Below are 18,515 nucleotides of genomic sequence, written 5' to 3' on the forward strand. Positions count from 1 at the left end.
GCTTAACCCTTTTTTTGCAGGATTCATCATTCAGTTCTGCTCCTTCCCAGTTTCTTGATCCTCAGAATCCCTTGTGGGGGAAAGGTGAGAAGGAACCAGTTGCTATTTCCAGGCTGCGATCACCAGCTCGTTATTGTTTCCCCCCATTAACGCGGTGGGGTTTATTCAGAATAGATGTTCCAAATATAACGCTTCCCTGTGGCAACTTGATAATCACACTCTGTTTGCATGTTGTGCTTTGTCACATTTATTTGCACTCTTTGAAATTCTTGCAGTAAATGTTGTGAACCCTGTGCTCCTAATACAGAAGCTTGATAAATGAAGGTGGACAGGAGCAGCCCTCCGTTTTGACAGCAGTGTGACGTGTTGGGGAGGGTGTTATGTTCTGTTGTGAATCTGTCGGGTTTGTCATCGCCTCCTGATCAGGCTGCTATCGCTGCTCTGCCTGCGAGGACCAGGAGAGCGGCAGAAAAAACTGAAGAGACAAACGTTCTGCCACTTTTTCTTTTTCAAGTACTGGTATTTTTGTGCATTGGTGTGCGTTTTGCCCTTCAGGAGAAGAACCAAGAGTCAGCTGTAAGAAAAGTTGGCTCAGGTGGGTGCCTGTAGGCTGGCCTTTGGTCACTGACATGTGCAGAGACCGCTTAGTCCAGACCCAAACCAGTAGTGACAGTCTGTCTACTGTAAAGGTCATAGTCGTGATTACTTCTGAGCATCTCTGTTCCCTATATATTTACCACAATCCATCTGCAACCACCTCCACTTCCACTCCCATCAGTGGCACAGCAGTGGGCACCTTGTGGCATTTTATAGGAGCCAAGCTGGTGCTAGATAATTCAGCCCTGTCATATTGCAGATCATCTAATGCGGTCAACAGCTGAAGGTTATCTTTGGCGAAGTAATATTGTGGAGCCCCTGAGGGAGATGTAATAACGCAGGAGGCAATAAGTGCAGAGAGAATTTGATGGCAGCATCTGAATGGAACCGCTTAGGTATCTGTAAATATAGCAATGGGAATCCTCACAACTCTACTCTTGGTGCTTTTTCATGGCTACCTCATTCCACTATTAAATAATGCTTATCATTGGATGATGCAAATGTTACATGGTGAATTTTAGGAGACAGTAATTGGTCATCTTGAAGTGAAGTGAAGAGAAGTGAACTAGTTATCGGCACTGTCCCTGAATGCTTGGTAACAAAATCTATGCAAAACCTAAATTTGAATATCAATGATGATATTTTGATTATGTGTAATCTGCAAATTGCCCTTTCCCCTCTGCCTGAATGCTATCACGTTGATCGTCCTGCAACAACAACAGTTTATCTTTGATGGTGCTCTAACCTTTGGCATAGCACTGCACATTTGGCCTGAGGCTTACTCATTGCTATTTACATGCAGTTAACATGCTTAATGAGATGTGTTCTGGTGAGTGAAGTGCTGGTCATATCTGGCAGCAGGGCCACTAAGCATGGCAGGAAACTAAATCACAGTCATTTCCCCTTCAATTAGCGAGTGATTAACGGCAGGTCAGAGACGGCTGGCTGACCTTCTGGCCACTAATGACTTTACCCGGATCAATGGATCTCCAATCGGCCGCCACATCAGCAACCGTGCAGTCAAGGGAAAGACCCCGTAGGATCAGAGAGGTGTTGAATCTACCTGCTCACTAAACATTTCTCACTCTTGTTCTGTCGTTGGCCTGTCGCCTCTCTTTTTCTCTGTAACATTTTCACATGATGCTCACAGTTGGTTCATTGCATCATTTTTTGTGTGTCACTCTCTGTGGCTCCAAGGACTCCCTCCATAGTCAACATGATCTCACCTATTGTTATTTAATCTTTTTCATTTTGTATTTGTTAAAGTCTCTGTATTTCAAATCGAACAGCGACGCTCCTCTGACTGTGTGTGTCTGCTGGGAGGATGTTTTTGTGTTAATTCTTGTGTACAAAAGTCCTCAAGTAATACAACTTTCGTCTCCTTTTCTCTCTCGCTGTTTGTACCAGATAGCCCTTGTTTTTTACCCTTATTTTTTCAAAATGTTAATACTCATCATTGATTCATCATAAATTAGGAGTCCTCCTCAACCATCTGTGTCCCCTCAGCTTTCTTTCAGATTTTCAATCTGCTTAAAGTTCATTTCTTTCATGTTTCAATATACACAGTAAACATAGTTTCTAGTTAGTCTTATGCACCTTATTTTCACATTGTGTTTATTGGCTTTTTGGTTCATTTTGATAAAACAGAACAGTCATTCACAAAAACCCTCCCTCCCATCCCAAGTAACACAATCAACTTGACATTAAAGTAAACTAACATTATATTAACAATAATATAATTATCATTACAACATTTAAAGTAATTGTAATTAAGGGGAGTGTTGTTTTAAAGACAAAAAGCCCCCATACTGCACAGAAAAAACATACACATTTAGAAGTAACCAAATAACTTATATATAATAGGCAGGGCAACATTTTTATATTGCACATTTCATCACCAAAGGCGGCAGACGTGCGCTACAGATTACACAGGTAAATAAGAACGCAAAGTACAGGGACTAAAAAACTGATTTAAAAATCGAATCACACCGACAACCAACAATACAAATAAAGAGAAATGCATTAGAAGTGAGGGTAAACATGTGGGTGTTTAGCTAGGATTTGAAAGCAGTCAGTATTGTCTCAAGTCTTAGCTCTTATGCAAATTTGTTCCACATTAAAGCAACTGTAGACGCTAAAGTATAAATATTCACTAAACTAGACCAATAATGTTGTATGTGAACCTACATAAATGCGTCCATATACATACACTAAAGCACATTGCTTATGATTAAACATGAAAATAAACATTTCATTCATGTGTTTATGTAACTCATGGCCGGCTAGTTGTTATTCCTCCATTGCTGCATCTGTGTCTATTTTAGAGCTGACCTAAAGTGGCTCTCCTCCTTTGCCCTTTTTGACCTTTTCCTCCGTGTATGTTAACAGCCTGATTTTTAAGGACTGAATTGCCTGGCAATCATGTTTTCCGTTGGATCTGAAATCCAATGAATAATGTTTTTATTTTAGAATTTCTGACATCTCTCTCTCTCTCTCTCTCTCTCTCTCTCTCTCTCTCTCTCTCTCTCTCTCTCTCTCTCTCTCTCTCTTAATGTATGTGTCCACCACAAATTTCGCTATGACACAGCATCTCCCTTTCTGCTTTCCATCTCGGTTCTCCCCTCCCTTTCTCTCCACACCCATACTGCAGCCATTTACCATATTGCTTCTGTCTCCTGGCTATTTAGGCTGATTGACTCTTTTCTCTCTCTCCCTCTCTCTGTTTCTTTTGCTGACTGCATGTGTTTTTCCTACAGCTCCAGACTTTTAAGTTGTTCATTCATAGTCTCCCCCCACCCCCCTCTCTCCACTCTCCCCCCCTCATATATCACTCCATCTCTCCCGCCAGTCTGCCAGCTGACTCACCTATGGTCTAGTCAGGGGGTAAAGAAAATGAGCAAAGAGCTTTTCCAAGGGCATGTAAGGAGTATCTCTCAGATGAATGGTTCACAGTGAAGAACCTGGAAGCTGAGGTAAATGTCTTCTTGCAAATAAGTTCATCCTACATTTCATACAACACAAGGTCACACAGAGAGCTGTTCGAGTTTCACTTTACCAGGAAACTGTGTCTAAGATTTGGAGTTGAAACAAAAAGAAAGAGACAGGACACATTATCGCTATTGATCGGTCTGAGTGAGATTTCCTTCAAGCTAGACGCTAATTTTCCCCCACCTTCCACTTCCATCTTAATATTACGGTGCTGGTTTATGTTTTAATTGCTCGTTCTATACAGACCAATAATCAACTGTGGTTCCGACTCTTCAGTCCTGATAACATCCTGTTGATTAAGAAGAGTCCAGTTTCGTCACAGAGAAATCCCCTCTATGTTGTTTTATGTAGTTAGTTTTAAATAACCAGCCCAACAATACAAAACCAAAGTATTAGTACAGTGTTGAAACCTTTACATCCTTTACTTTTGAAATTAGCAAACCAATCATTTAGCAAAATAAATACAATTTGCCACAATAAGTTCACCTATCAAAACCCATTACTAGTTATTTTGTGATTTTTCATCCAGGAAAAAAACTCTTCTGAAATAATTAGTTTTTTTTAGTTTAGTTTAATCATGTTTTTTACTCTTTATTTTGACTTATTGTTATTGTGTTCATGAATCTTATCTTGCTCTGTTAAGAACATTGAGCTGCGTCTTGCTTGAAAGGGGCTATATTTATAAAGTTATTATTATTTATTATTATTGCTATGATGATAGGCCTAACGATTTAAATTGAAATGGATATTCGGCCTTATCTTTCCTAAGTATTTTCTCTTCAGAGAGAACAGTGAAACAGCCCGTTTTAATCTTTTGCCTAAAATCATATTCTGCTCTCTGTTTCTACATTAACTAGTTCTATACTTCCTAACACAAATAAAAAAACACCACCTTTCAATGTTACTCTTTTGGGTCTGCCTGAAATATATTGCAAAACTGACTCGCGCGTCTAATTTCTTCAATGTTAAGACAACAGCTTGTGATTCTAGATAAAGCTCTCATTTCCCACCATCTTGTTCTCCATCCTACATTAGTTTGTGTCTCTGCTCCTGGCAGCCATCCAGCCACACTTCTGACCCTGAACTTTCAGGCGTTCTTCAGACGTCCAGCCTCTCCTGAGGATACTGGCAGAGGTTTTCACCTATATAAACCGGCTTCATCAATCATTACCACCATGTTGGCTGCTCCCTTGGCAGCTTTTGTCTGCATGCCTGGCATATCCTCTGGCACCAGCGGCAGATGGGCACGCTGGCACCTGCAGGTTGGAGAAGCACAAAGAAAAACTACAGCAAATCAGTGGGAAAGGAGATGTCTGACTGGACATTGTGCTGCCCCAATTACTTGAATTGTGGTGAGTACTTTTTCAGTTCTTCCAACACGTTTGGATTGAATGATTATTTGTCCCGATGTTCGTGTGTTTTTATCTCGACCTTCTTTCGACCTTCTCTTCTCTTTTTTCAGGCACAGTGGAAAATTCATATTGTCAGTCATTGTTCATTGTTTGTCCCAGTCTAATACACAGTGAGTATGTTGTATTTATACTTAAGTGCATTTTACAGTACACACTGGAACACAAGGCTCTGCACAAATGAAAAAAATAAAATAAATAAAAGACTGTCCTGCTATACTTCATGGAAATAATAAATACATCCTAATGTCAACATGCTCAAAAATAAAGCCAAACTTGCATTATTATTTTGGCAGGTTTTTACTATAAACACAGTTTAGATAATCTATAATAGTATAGATATGTTAAGTAGAAAAAAGCAATGTTAAGATATTATTTGAAATATATATGTCAAAGCTCTCCAAACAGAGAGGGATAAATGGTTCACCCGTCTGAAGGCAGCTTTGGGAAGAACTCAGTGAGAGGCTGGATTTTGGCTGAGAGCATGGAATTGAAAAGAGTAATTGTTTAGAGGATCTAAACGTTTTGGAGAAAAATGGACTTGGACATTTTTTTTTGCCTGGTGCCAGTCTATTCGTTGCTTTAAAAGCAAGATAAAAAGACTCACTTTTGTATAGCTGGATCTGAAAGAGCTGCAGGGGAAATAGGACCAACTGACGGACACATCAATACACATTATTCTAGATTCAAAGAGGTTAAAGCATGTAAAGTAAAACCTCTGTATATCTCTATCGTCCTGTGTGCTGGATCATAGTTGTGCGTTGACATTTTTCTCCTCACAACAGCAAACACAGTTACTCAGCCCTTTATTACCCTGTAATCATCTCTGCATCTCGTCAACCCGCATCCCCTAGACTCAGATAAGAGGCGGCAGTAATTTCTGACACATTTTTATTCAACAGTGTTATGTAACATTCATCCCAGTCATGCCTTTGATTACACTGTAATGAACTGAAGCCCAGTCCCTGTCTTAATAGCAGAATACATTTAAAAAGCTTATGAAATAGGAGCCCAGTGGAGCGAAGAGATTACCAACACAAAACCTCCTACGGTCATTATTTCACCTTTGTAGTTTATTAGTTCCTGGATTGGTGCAGGAGGAGAAGGGAGGAGAAACGCTGGAGGGCCATGGGCTATGTGCTTTATGCTAATTTACTGTATGCATTATTATCCCAGGCACTGCATGGCTGAATACAAGAGTAGTAATAAGAGCATCCGGACCTACTAATCCAGCCTGTTTTCAGGGAGGAAAAAGGAGGACAGAGGGGATGGATAGAGGACAGGAGGGAGGAGGGGGGTACAATAAAGGAATGGCCACAATCCTCAGAGAGAGGTGAAAAGGGAGTGAGGGAGGGAACAGAGGAGGAGGAGGGAGGGAGGCAGGCAGAGAAGAAGGGTGATGTCACCTCTAACAGACAGCCAATGAGAGTCAGGGAGGGAGAGAGAGAGCGGCCGGAGGAGGGTGTGTTTTTCTATCACTGCAGCATCAGCAGAGAGGAGAGGGGCACAATCAATTTCATAGAGAAGCGGAAGAAAAGGCACAAGTAGATAAGGAAGACAGGGAGGTAAAGAAGCAAAGAGTTGCCAGAGGAAAGCAGCATCCCTGAGAAGGTAAGAGGATATGTAGTGATTAGACGGACAGTTTGTCATTAAACAGAATGAGAGCGGGGGAAAGCTGAGCGGATTAATTAAGCTGTTAGGTGGAGGTGGCTTGTTAAGGAATCGCACCTTTGCCTCATCCAGCACCGACAGTTAAAGATGACAGTCTGGTTCGTGTGGAGCACCAGCTCTTTATTTTAAAATGTCTCCTTTTTTAGTTTTCTTATTATTCCCATCAGGTGTACTGATGTTAAGGAAAACTATGAAATTATAGCTATTTCAGCACACTTGGTTGGAAAAACTAGCAACAGATAGGGGTTGTGATTTATCATACTTTAGTTATACTATTCTGTTACTTTGAACTGTAGAAAATATATTTTTGTACACTAGCAGGTGTCATTGATAACCTGTTGGTTCACATTACTTTTATGGAAAATGCGTTTTCCTTCTGGTGTATTTATCTTGCAGATTGAACATTCAATGCCTTGCATGCAACAGGGTTTCCTCTGGCATAAATATTGAATACACAGCCATTGTCCTGCCTCACTGAACATTTTATTGTTCATATTACAAGACCGTTTTACTATCTGTTGTAATATGAGTTGTTTAAAGTTAAAATGGGTGTAATTTGTATTTTTAATCTGAAGAAAAATATCAGTTTAGTAGGTTCTTAATAACTGCAGTGTATTGAGATCTACTTTTAATCTGTTGCTCTTACTATATGTTAATTGCAAAAATATCAAGATAGCCCTACAATTTTCAGCCAAATGTGAAAAATATTCTAAATGTACCTCGCATGCTGTGCCTCTTTACCATTCATGTTGCATTCTGCAGACTGATGATAATTTCTCAGGCAAATTAAATGCTTTGCTCTCCTCCTCCTTGCTACTTTAATATGAATATTTGTTTTCTCTGCACGTTCCCCTCCCCCAGCTAATAGCTGAGTGGCTTAATGTTAAGTACTGCCCATGATTGCAATTTGCTGCTACGATATTCATTGATGTGAAGGATGAAACTCAGCTGTATGGTGAACAGCACAGTAGAGCAGACCACAACAATTTAGAGTCTACCAATCTTATCTCCTGCAGCTGCAGTAGGGCTGTGGTGCCAGAGCAGGGTAACTTTAAACCATGAAGACTGGAAAGGAACCTAAAGAAGACCTGGGAGAGGGAAAGAAAAATAGATTCAGAAATCAACAGGAGACAGAGTGAGAGAGATATTTATACGGAAGGTGAAATCAGGGGAAGTGAAAATAAGGGTGGGGCTGCGCTCGCAGCAGACCGTGTGGAGGTGTGCCTGTGAAAAGGAGGCACTCACCTGGCTGAATGCCATACAGCTGCCTGCTGTCCCCCTCTGTGGCATGTTTCACATCTGTTCTACCCATCGGCAGAAAATAGACAATGTTCCACCAGTTGTGTTAATGATGTAGAAAACTGCATGGCCCGAAGCAGCTGCTGAAAGGCCGTAAGCTTCTCTCTAGGTTGTTTGTGCCTGTCTGGTGTTTTGCGGTTAAGTATATCTTTGCTTATAACATGCGCTCTTATCCTTAAGACATCTCCAGATATCCAAAATGACCAGATGCATGTGCAGTATGTCTCCTCAGAACACGCAAGCGATTTGTGTGCTAGCGATGTGTTGAACCTCCCTCCCTCCCTGCCTCTCACCATGCCTTAGTAGCCTGCAGCCTGTCCCAGATGAACCCAGTCAAGGGACTGGAGGGGAGGGAAAGCACTATGCCTGACAATGACTTGTTACCATCTGTACAACATCCATAAACATACTGCACTGCACACATTCACACAATAGATCAAGATACAGCTGCTGCTGAAGAGGGCGTGTTGGAGTGAATGAGTGTGTGTGCATCCTTTCCATGGCAGCAAGGCCCCAGAGACCCACTGCTGGTCACATTATCATACTATTTAATGCAGTGGGGTTGTATAGTAGTGTCAGCTGGATCTCTAAATGGTGCTGGGAGCTAGTAGTGTAGCAGGGATGTTGTTGTCGGAGTTGCTGGCTAGACTTGGAGTGTACGATTACACTCGCTACAGTATGGTGCAGAATGTAATCTCCCCTCGGACCATGATCGTTAATTGAGCTGTTCCTTCAAAGAGATGGATGGAAACAGGAATTTATGTGAGGAGAGAAGGACAGGGGAATCTGCACTGAAAAGAGAGAAAAAGCTCGGGAGGATGTAAGCAACTAAAAATGATGAAGAAGCTGTACTCCCTTTTGAAAGGCAAAGCACTTTACATCCTTTAATGCGTGTTTGCTACTATAGGTATTGGAAGAGAATAGAGAGAGAGAGACAAGGGGGGATCAAGTAGGATATAGAAAAGGGCAAGGTCACAAGGGAGGAAGGGCTGTAGCAAATGAAAGGACCAGAGAAATGAAAGGCGAAAAGATTAAAAGGAGGATTCTGATCATGATTGATGAAATTCTTAGTGGCAAAAGCCTTGCAATGCGTGGTTGGATTTTATGCTTCCGCTCTATTCATTTTTATGGGATGATGATGTTCAAGGCTGGCCTGTTTCCAAATGCCTTTAGTCCTGCAGTTGCAGTGGAGAGCTGGTGTTGCGTAGGAGGAGAGAAGTGATCTACTCTCAATCTGTTAGGAGCAACTCTGAGGAAGAGCAATGCTGCGCTGGCCCTTCGCTCTTCAGCCACCTGTTATTGCCTCGGGGCACGTTTGCTAGTTATCCTGCTCACCAAACACAGATAGATCAACACACACATAAACACCACTGCGCAGGCACAACTTCTGCACCACACACAAACAAACACTGCAGAGATCCTGTTGCAGTGCGCCAAATGAAAGATTCTCTAATGTTGCCTCCCTGACCTGATTACTTAAGCGTCTGCTTCTGTTCAAAGGATGCACTTCCCACTTCCTGGGGATTCAGCCATTAAAGCAGTGACGGGGTAAAATAAGGGTTAAGAGAGAGAACTATCTCTGAGACTGAAGTGTCAACAATATGTGTTTCATCTCTGATTTCCTTTTTATCCTCCTTTGAGAATAAAAGTTGTAAAGTTACAAACTCAAAATTGCGGATTCAAAGGCTTGTGAATGAACTCCCTTGTGTTATCCTTCTATGCCCGCCTTTTTAAAGACGTGTGTGTGTGTGTGTGTGTGTGTGTGTGTGTGTGTGTGTGTGTGTGTGTGTGTGTGTGTGTGTGTGTGTGTGTGTGTGTGTGTGTGTGTGTGTGTGTGTGTGTGTGTGCGCAGTTGCATGTGCACCTTCAGGATGTTGTCAGTCCCCTCCCCTCCCTTCCTGGGTGCAGCTTGGAGGTTGTTTGATTTAGTCTGTGCAGATTGGAGCCAGCCCACTGAGTGTCAAGTGGGGGATCGTGTAGACATGCTGTCAAGGTTTGGTGGAGAATACATTGTGGTGATTTAGGGAGCTAAGGGTCAGATGGATTGACAGGCCAGCCATGGGTAAATGATTATAGAGAATCGAGGAGGAGGGCAGGAGAAAGAAGGTGGAGTAAAAGGGAAGAACAAAATTTGCGGAGGTGAAATGAGGCAGGCAGGGGAGGAAAACCTTAAGATGGAAAGGATTGATTTAAAAGGCAGCAGGATGGTACAGACATGGAGAAAGATAAATCTGTTCTGGTAGATGAGACAAGTGGAAGGAGACTGTCATGGCAGTTTTTCCGGACCACCTTGTTCCAGTCATCATTTAAGAGTCCTGTCTCTCCTCGTAGGCAATCTTTCAATGTCCATTTATCCTTACCGCCTCTCTTCTCACCATGCAGTTCTTTGGTTGCTCGTGTCATATCAGTATTCATGCAGTGTTGGACAGAAAACCAGACATCGGGGTCTTAATCAAAATAATGACTGTGGCTGCTGTTCAGCCTTTCCCAGAAAGAGGCTCTCAGACAAAGACTCATAAATCTAACCCTGTTATACAATTGAACCTGTGAGATGAGGGTACAAATAGAGGCGTCATGTATGGAAATGAATTTAATTTGGCAGATTGAATGACCTTATTACAGCGTTCAGGAGTGATGGTATGAGAGACGAGAAATTGTAGAATTCCCCTGCGAGGCAAATATGATATTGGCGCTTATAATCATAAAACTGCAACCCCATGGTGGATATTATTTGAAAGTAAGACAGAAACTAATTAATGCCAAACCAATAACCAAATTGGCAGCCCAAGACATTGTAGACAATTTCTCTAAACGGTGCAAATGGTGCAAAACTAAAAAGATATTCTGTGATTTTTTTGTGAAATTCCTTCAGTCCACTTTGTTTAAATCAAAGAACCAGGCCTGAAAGAAGCAAAGCAATGAATCTACACATTAGAGTGGATGGTCTGGCCTTTTCTTTGCTTCCTCGATTCTTTCCATGTCCTTTCGAAGTCTCAAAATGATCTCTTTGTCTCAGTGAAAAAGAAATAATTCCCCTGAGCGTCACTCCATGAGAAAGGCCTTATTGTCCACATCAGAGACTATAATTGGACTAAATTGACCCTCTGTGTGTTTCTCAACTGCATCTAAGAAGTGTTCTGTTTGTTGACAAAGATGTTTTTCTGCACATTTGTGTGCGTGCGTGACTCACTTTTAACAGTGTGCAGCAAAAGGATGACTTCATGAATGAATTAACTTTACATCGAATAACAATGTGGGTTATTGCTGCTTAGTCTGTGAAATAAAATGTCTAGTGTCTGATGGCCAAGTGGTCTAGTTTAATGTCTTCTGGGTAAAAAAGCTTAAATTTAAGTAATTATGTACTGCCCTTTCTGCCTCACATAATGTTGATAATGCGTTTATTCTGCCTCTCATTCTCATCCTTATAAAGCTCCTGTCGTTAAATTTAATACAGAAGCTTTTAGTTAATGCTCATTTTTTTCTTTAATCATATGGATGATATCATGATTACTTTATACAGTGTGTAGTCCCCCTTAAGATAATTAATTAGAACCCAATTCTACCAAAAGAGGAAGCTAAAATTGAACTAAATGTATTATTATTATATTATTATTATTATTATTATTATTATTATTATTATTATTATTATATTATTATTATTATTATTATTATTATTATTATTATTATTATTATATTATTATATTATTATTATTATTATTATTATTATTATTATTATTATTATTATTATTATTATTATTATTATTATACAGTGGCCAGCCTTAATAAAAATGTCTTGATTTAAAGCTTGTAAACCCTTGACCCTCTTTTTCTTTCTAACAATTGCCTTAAGGAAAACATCAGCAGATAGCAGCAGGTGAAGGTTCACCCTAAACACCATTATTCTCTCTATGGGTGCATTTGGAAATTCCAATATAGCAAATTTAGTCTTATATCGCTAAGCTAATACATTGATCCTCCTATATAGGAGGTTTATTTGTTAAGAGCAACTGTGACCATTGTATGGTGCCATTAAGGCTTTGATTACATTGCACAGGCTGTTTATTAAGGGGACATGACAGCATTGGTTTACTAATTTATTGATTTTTTGCTGAGAGGCCTGCTGCATTTTTAATGAAACTCGGAGGCAAGATGTATCTCAGAGCTGTAGGATACTTCAGCAAGGTTGCTTTGCTCTAAGTTACATCATACCGCTCTATTAAGTGTTTTTTTCTTCAATACTGCTTGACGATGTTTCTCGATGTCCTTGACATAGCTTTCATTGTAGCCCAGTTTTTTCCTTTGCAAATATCAAAACAGTTCATGCCGACATTCAATAGACAAAAGGAAAAGAAGTGTTCTTGCCGCCATTCGTACTTACAGGTCTGTTTTTTGCAAAGGTATTTTTTGGCAGTCATGACTGAAGGTTTTGCGTGGTGGCTTGACCAGAGTTTAGGAAGTTCCTCCTAAAAAACATCCTGGCAGTGAGGCACTATCACTTTCAAGTAGTTAACATGTTTGAACTAAACTGCCACATTGAGACTCATGCATCACAGATCAAAGCACGCCCAAGAATTTACTGATCAAGACGATGTTCCTCAGAACTCTGATAATCAGTCTGGGAGTTATGTGCCTCAGCTGTAAATGACTGAAGTCTTTAAATGCATGTATGTTGTAGCCAACAGATGCTTTGTGAAGTGCTGACCGACTGCGTGGTTTTCTGAATCCATCTAAAGGTTTATTTATTTGGAGTGTTTACATTTAAGTATATCGATTTTCTTTCACTCTTCTCTTCCCAGACTATATACCTTCACTTCATTTGAATTATCCATAACTGAAATAGATGGGGCATGAAACAAGAGCATCTACCCACACTTGAGCAGACACAGTGGCCTCGAGTGCTACAGGTGATGTCTAGCAAACAGGCTCTGTATTTGTCTCTGCTTGTCTTGATGATATTGTGACTGTAGATTCTCGCAGGCCCTTTATCTGCTGTGTCAGCCATCATATATTCATTAGTGTTGGATTACACAGAGTGGGAGGGGATCAGGTTTTGAGTGGGCTGTAATCCCCATACACTGGCTAATTTAATCTCACCTACTGTGCCATCCTATTACACACTACACCCACCACATGTGTGCAGGGCGCTGGCTGCAGGAGGGCAGATGAGGGGCAGACAAGGTTAAAACAGGGTAATATCAGACAAAAGGCAAGGAGACAAAGAGGGAGGATTGTACCAAAAGCTCTACAGAGGAAAACATTGATTATGAGCAGCAGGAGAGAGATTCAAATACAAAGAGGGAACAGGAAATGTCAAGGAGTAAAGAAATGTCAGAGAAAAAGAGACGAAAAGGATTTAGAGACGTGTACTCTTTATTTGTTTTTCACGAGAAGCAACAGTCAGAACCATGAGCTGCTTCGAGGGGGCAGCCACGTCCTTCATGATGCATCTCAGGATATTTCTTTTATCAGTTATATGTAAACTGTGTATCTTAAAAATGCCATAAATTGTTGATTCTCTTTTGGCATTGTAGCCTGTATTGAGAGTGACAGTAGAGATCGACAAGAAACACAAGTAGAGAGTGAGGGGTAAACATTTTTACGACCCTAAGACTTTTTCCCAGTCGATGTGAGCTGTAAAATGCCTCAGATGAACATTAGGCTCATTATATCCTTTTTTTTTTCTCATTATCACCATCATAATCATAATTATTGGCTACTCATGTAGTTTATACTTATTCACCTGATGAGTTTTGCTTGTCAGTCTGTGTTTTCTTTGCCACTTATTCATTATAATTTAATTGAAAAAGGGAAAAAAGATATTTCAGTTAAGAGGTCCGTCCAGTGTCCATTCTGCCAAGTATATTTTGGAATGCCTCCCCATCTCATTATATTTATTTGGCCATGTTGCCAATAATTTGCATGTCAGCGAGACAATACACAGTTAAGTAAGGGTTTATATAACCTCATCTGCTTTTTTCGTGTTAGTTATGACCCACATCCCTCTCATCATCCCTTTTTATCTGCTCAAAGCGAGAATAAATCAGGCCACGCTAACGTGCTACACACTCCACTCTCTGTCTACCTTAAAAAAAAATCTTGTTAGCCTCTTCTCAATACAGACTTTTAAGTCAGATTGGTGTTGGAGTTGTTTGAGTTTGCTCCCTGAATTGATCAGAGGTAATTGGGCATGGCGCTACAGAGAGCCTCACACAGTGCCCGGGCTGCAATAATGAGACTCTATATTTAGCTATAAAACCGTCTGTTTACATCAGCCATAGTTCTCTGCTTCACAGCGGGAAAATTGAGCAATTTTTTTTGTGGCCACACTTGTAGGGTGCAATGTCTTGTAGCGATTTCTGTAAAGCAATGAAATCTATGCTGAAGAGAGGACTGACTGATGTAAGCGATAAGGAGACATGGGGTGAGGGTTCTAGTTAATACGAGGATGAGATAAAAGGAACAATTCCCAAGAGGAAACACAGGAGCAACAACAAGGAAAAATAGATTTATACCAGGGTGCAGATGTCACATCGGGGGAAGGAGGGAGATGAAGAGAAAAAATAATATGAGCAGTAAAGAAACCCCATGAAGATAAAAAGAGAAACAGGAGAGAACAGACAGAAGGCCCAGACAATCGTAACAAGCTTAAGGAGGTAATTATACACAAAGCAAAGACCTCATCCTCCAGGCCTTATACACTTGGGTGGGGCAGGGGAAGCAGGAGAGAAGGTGCCGGCACTGGAAGAGAAGAAAAGGATTTTGATTAACAGTAACCTATAATGATGTTTATTGCTCCATTAAATTGTGATCCTGCTATGGGCGATGAGCAGGAAGTGTGAGAGTATGGCGGTTTAGATGGGAGGACAATGTGGGAAGAGATATGGGAAGTAGCGAGACACTGGAGGGTAGGGGACAGAGATCCTGTAGTGATTAAAATGTCACTGCGTACAGAGGCAGATGCACACCTGTGAAGCATAACACATACACACACACACACACACACACACACCCAAATGCAGCTCACTTGCTTCTTCCCAGGCTGTGTACATAGTCACAATGTGACTCCATTAAATAATGAACACAACCCCCAACACAAATGGTACCTACTGAAATAACAGTATAAAATGTGTTCAGCTGGGATGAGTTTATTTTCCACAAGTTCCATATATCATCCATCTTTATACGTCCTCGTAACTCTTCCCCTCTTTTGCTCCCCCCAATGCCTTCTGTGTTGCCATTCCTCCTTCTGCCTCTCCGCCATCCAGTAGTCCAGACAGTGTGTGTTTTATTTATGACTGTGTAGTGAGCCCTGCCCATGGTTCAGAGGGGGGACAAACAATCCAACAGTAAATGTTAGTGACATGGCTGTTACTAGCTGCGTGGCCGTCACACACTTCCTGTGTTTTGGCCTCTCAGCCAGCCTGTGAGACCCGTCCGCCTACACCAAGTGTCACAAAAGCTGGTTTCTCTTTTCAGCTAAAATAAAGAAAAAACAGACTCTGAGGTGTTGAAAATGTTGGTTTGTAAAAGCTGTAATTGTTGGCTTGTGCTTGCTGGCAGGAGTTGCTGCCGTGCTGTCTGGGTGTCCTATATAGGAACCAGCACGATCAGCATTTAGTTTTGCTTTCACAGGATGTAAGATTTAAATTGAGTTGAGTTGTTGGAGGAGCACGCGACATAAGATTTTCATTGCCAACATATACGCTGTATCTGCTGTGCATATGACAAATAAAGCCTTGAACCTTGAACCTTAAATCTATGATAGTGGCAGTTTACTAGAACATTGCCACTGGTCTATTTCTCCCTGAGAAGGTGTGCCTATCTGTTGCTTCTATGACTGTGGGAGTATACACAATGGTATCACCAGCTGGCCGCAAGCATCTTTGTTTTGTGTGTGTCTACAGCAGTGGCGGGCCGTGCATTTCACACCTAGGCCTTCAGTGATGTCCTACACAGTCCTACCTGAATTATTCCACCTCTTAATACCATCATTATGACGCCATGGCTCTAGAAACTATACATTTAGACAGAAACGCAGTATAACCGGGCGTTGCATCACCTTAACATAGTCAAGTACAACAGAGTTATATTAATATTTCCGAAGCATTTATAATCAATACATCAGCATTTACAGTTAACTTAATTAATCAGATTATCTGACAAACCGCTCCTTGACACCTGTGTCCGTCACATAACGCAGGACAAGTGCCAGCTGTGCTATACCCACATCTGACGTCTCGTCCACCATAACAGCGACAAAGGGTGCTTTTTTAATCTTCATTTTGATCTCTTCTCCCATCACTTCAGCAATAGCATAAATCAGGTCGTTTTGTATTTTGCCTGACGTCCCAGTAAACATGTTGTTTGTGTACAGGTGGTAATGCAAATCTGTGTTGTTCTCAGCAAGAAAAGAAAGAAGCTCCACGTAGTTTCCTCTGTTTCTGGACTCGGCGCTTTCATCGTGTCCCATAAATGAAAGTTCCTGTTTACCCAAAAACAGGACACAATCAATCAGTCTTTCAATATTTCCCTATTTTTGTTCACCCTTTCGTTGTGGAGCTCCGTTTCCCTGCGCACTTGTTCGTTGAGCTGTAGATCCACTCGGGTGTCCCCAAAGGTTTTCAAAAGCACCAGTGCTTCCAAGTGCCCAGCTGTGCTTTGGTGTCTCGTTGCTGCCTTGGTTAGACAACTCAAGTTTGCAAATTTAGTGTGGCTCCAAACACCAAATCGATCAGTTGCAAATACCAGGCATTCCCGGCAGTACAATTTGCAGTGCCTCTCGGAGGCTGAGAGCCAGGGGTACCGCTCGTAGTTTCCCTGCTGTGCTAGGCTCGCTAGCGTTGGAGTTGGTCGTTCCCTTTTCAAGATGTGTAGCTTTACATGAAAAGTTCGTTTTGAAAATGGCGTTGTAATTATATCTTCTACCAAATTGATCTCTTCTCCTCCTTCAGCCATTGTGGGTTGAAAAAAATAGCTTGTAGAAATCTACACAAATTAGCTCGCTCAAGTTCTAGTTCTGTTTGCTAGCTTTGCCCATAGACTGTTTGGCTCTGCCTACTGCCTAGCTCTGCCTCGTATCCAATCAGAAGATGTGCACGTGCTAACGTTAGCGTACGCCTGCTAGCTGGCCCGTTGTCGCCACCTCGAAATCTGATTGGTTAACGCCACAGTTTTGTTTGCGTTCACTTTAAGCTACAGCTGCCCGCACTGTTGATTCTGAAGGCCTAAGGGCAGATTTCTTTGACCCTAGCAACACATTATGGCTGAAATATGATTGGATAAAAGCTCTAACATAAAGGCCAGCCCTCCAAATCTCGTTCTGAGGCTGGAAGCAGCGCAGCCAAGACGAACGCTATAAAATGAAGAGAATAGACTATGGGGAATAATTTAATACGTATTTGTGGAAAAAATATATCAAAATTTAATTTATATTCTGATGATGTTTAGGCCAGCAGAGAAGGCCTTGCTGGCCCTGACGGCCCACCACTGGTCTACAGTATAGATGTGGATTGTCAGACCTTGTTGGCCTAACTCTCTATGAAACACTCATTAGCTGGTAGTTTAGCCGCAGGATAAGGTCACACCAACTTCCTGTGCATCCCTTTGGCTACTCTCTGTTTCTGTATCTGTTTTTCCTCTCCCTTGATAGAATTGGGGCCAAACCCTTTCTGTCACCTCTCATAACTGAAGCAAAACAGGAGGAAAGAGAGATGAGATTGCAGTGGAGTTGTGGCCACAGCTGGGGCTTCAGTGTGAGGGCAATACCCCAGGAGGAAGAGCAGGGATATAGGAAAGATGATGCAAGAGGACGGGAGCAAGGAAGAGAGGCGCAGTGAAGCTCTGCAAAACAATATAGATAGAGAGCGTATTAAACAGCTTCCTCACCTTTTTTGCCTATTCTCACTGTCTGCCTCCTCGAATAGATAATATAGAGCCAGATATACTTGTCACTCCCTTTATCCGTCTGACAGGGGATGACGCACAGACACACAGTGAGGCAAACACGGGCGGGATGGAACAGGTTGTCTGTTTACTCTCTTTCATTTTGCGCCTGGCTGAAAATTGCTGCGCGTTCTGGAAAATGTCACGTCCTTGATCTCTTTGCACCACTACACACTGGTGCGTGGAGGGGCCTGAGCTGTGTAGACATGTGGGGAGGGGGATTTGCAGAGACAGGGGTCTGCAGCAGAGACGGGGCTGCGCGCCTCAGATAACAACTGCAGCCTTTGATGGAGCCTGGCCCTCCTCTGTTGCAGAGCACAAGCCGCTCCGCCTCAAACAGATCTCTGCTGCGGACTCCATTGGTAATGATTGGATTTAGTTACAGAGCAAAAATGGTTTGCTGATGATAATGATAACAGATGTGATGGGAGTTAGTCAGCCACTTAGGGTCGAAGGATTGTATCGATGCTGTGCCAGCCCGCAAATTTCTCCTCAGACTGGACGGTCTCTCTCAGGCTTGATAAAAGTTGATGGCAGAGGTTGATAGAATGCTACCTGTAATTGCATTGTGCATGATGTTTGCTGGGAGGTTGTAATGATGATGTAGTG

The 18,515-nt window shown here is 41.7% G+C and overlaps 1 protein-coding gene across 1 annotated transcript in view; it reads left to right on the forward strand.

The window, feature by feature from the left end:
- The first annotated feature begins 6,479 nt into the window (after positions 1–6,479).
- Positions 6,480–18,515, forward strand: part of l1cama (L1 cell adhesion molecule, paralog a) — a 43,779-nt gene continuing 31,743 nt past the window's right edge. Inside the window, 1 exon segment of the mRNA XM_063891674.1 lies at positions 6,480–6,605. The gene's annotated coding sequence lies outside the window, so the exon portion shown is untranslated.

Source organism: Eleginops maclovinus, chromosome 1, assembly GCF_036324505.1.
Source record: "Eleginops maclovinus isolate JMC-PN-2008 ecotype Puerto Natales chromosome 1, JC_Emac_rtc_rv5, whole genome shotgun sequence".
In the NCBI taxonomy this organism is placed as follows: domain Eukaryota; kingdom Metazoa; phylum Chordata; class Actinopteri; order Perciformes; family Eleginopidae; genus Eleginops; species Eleginops maclovinus.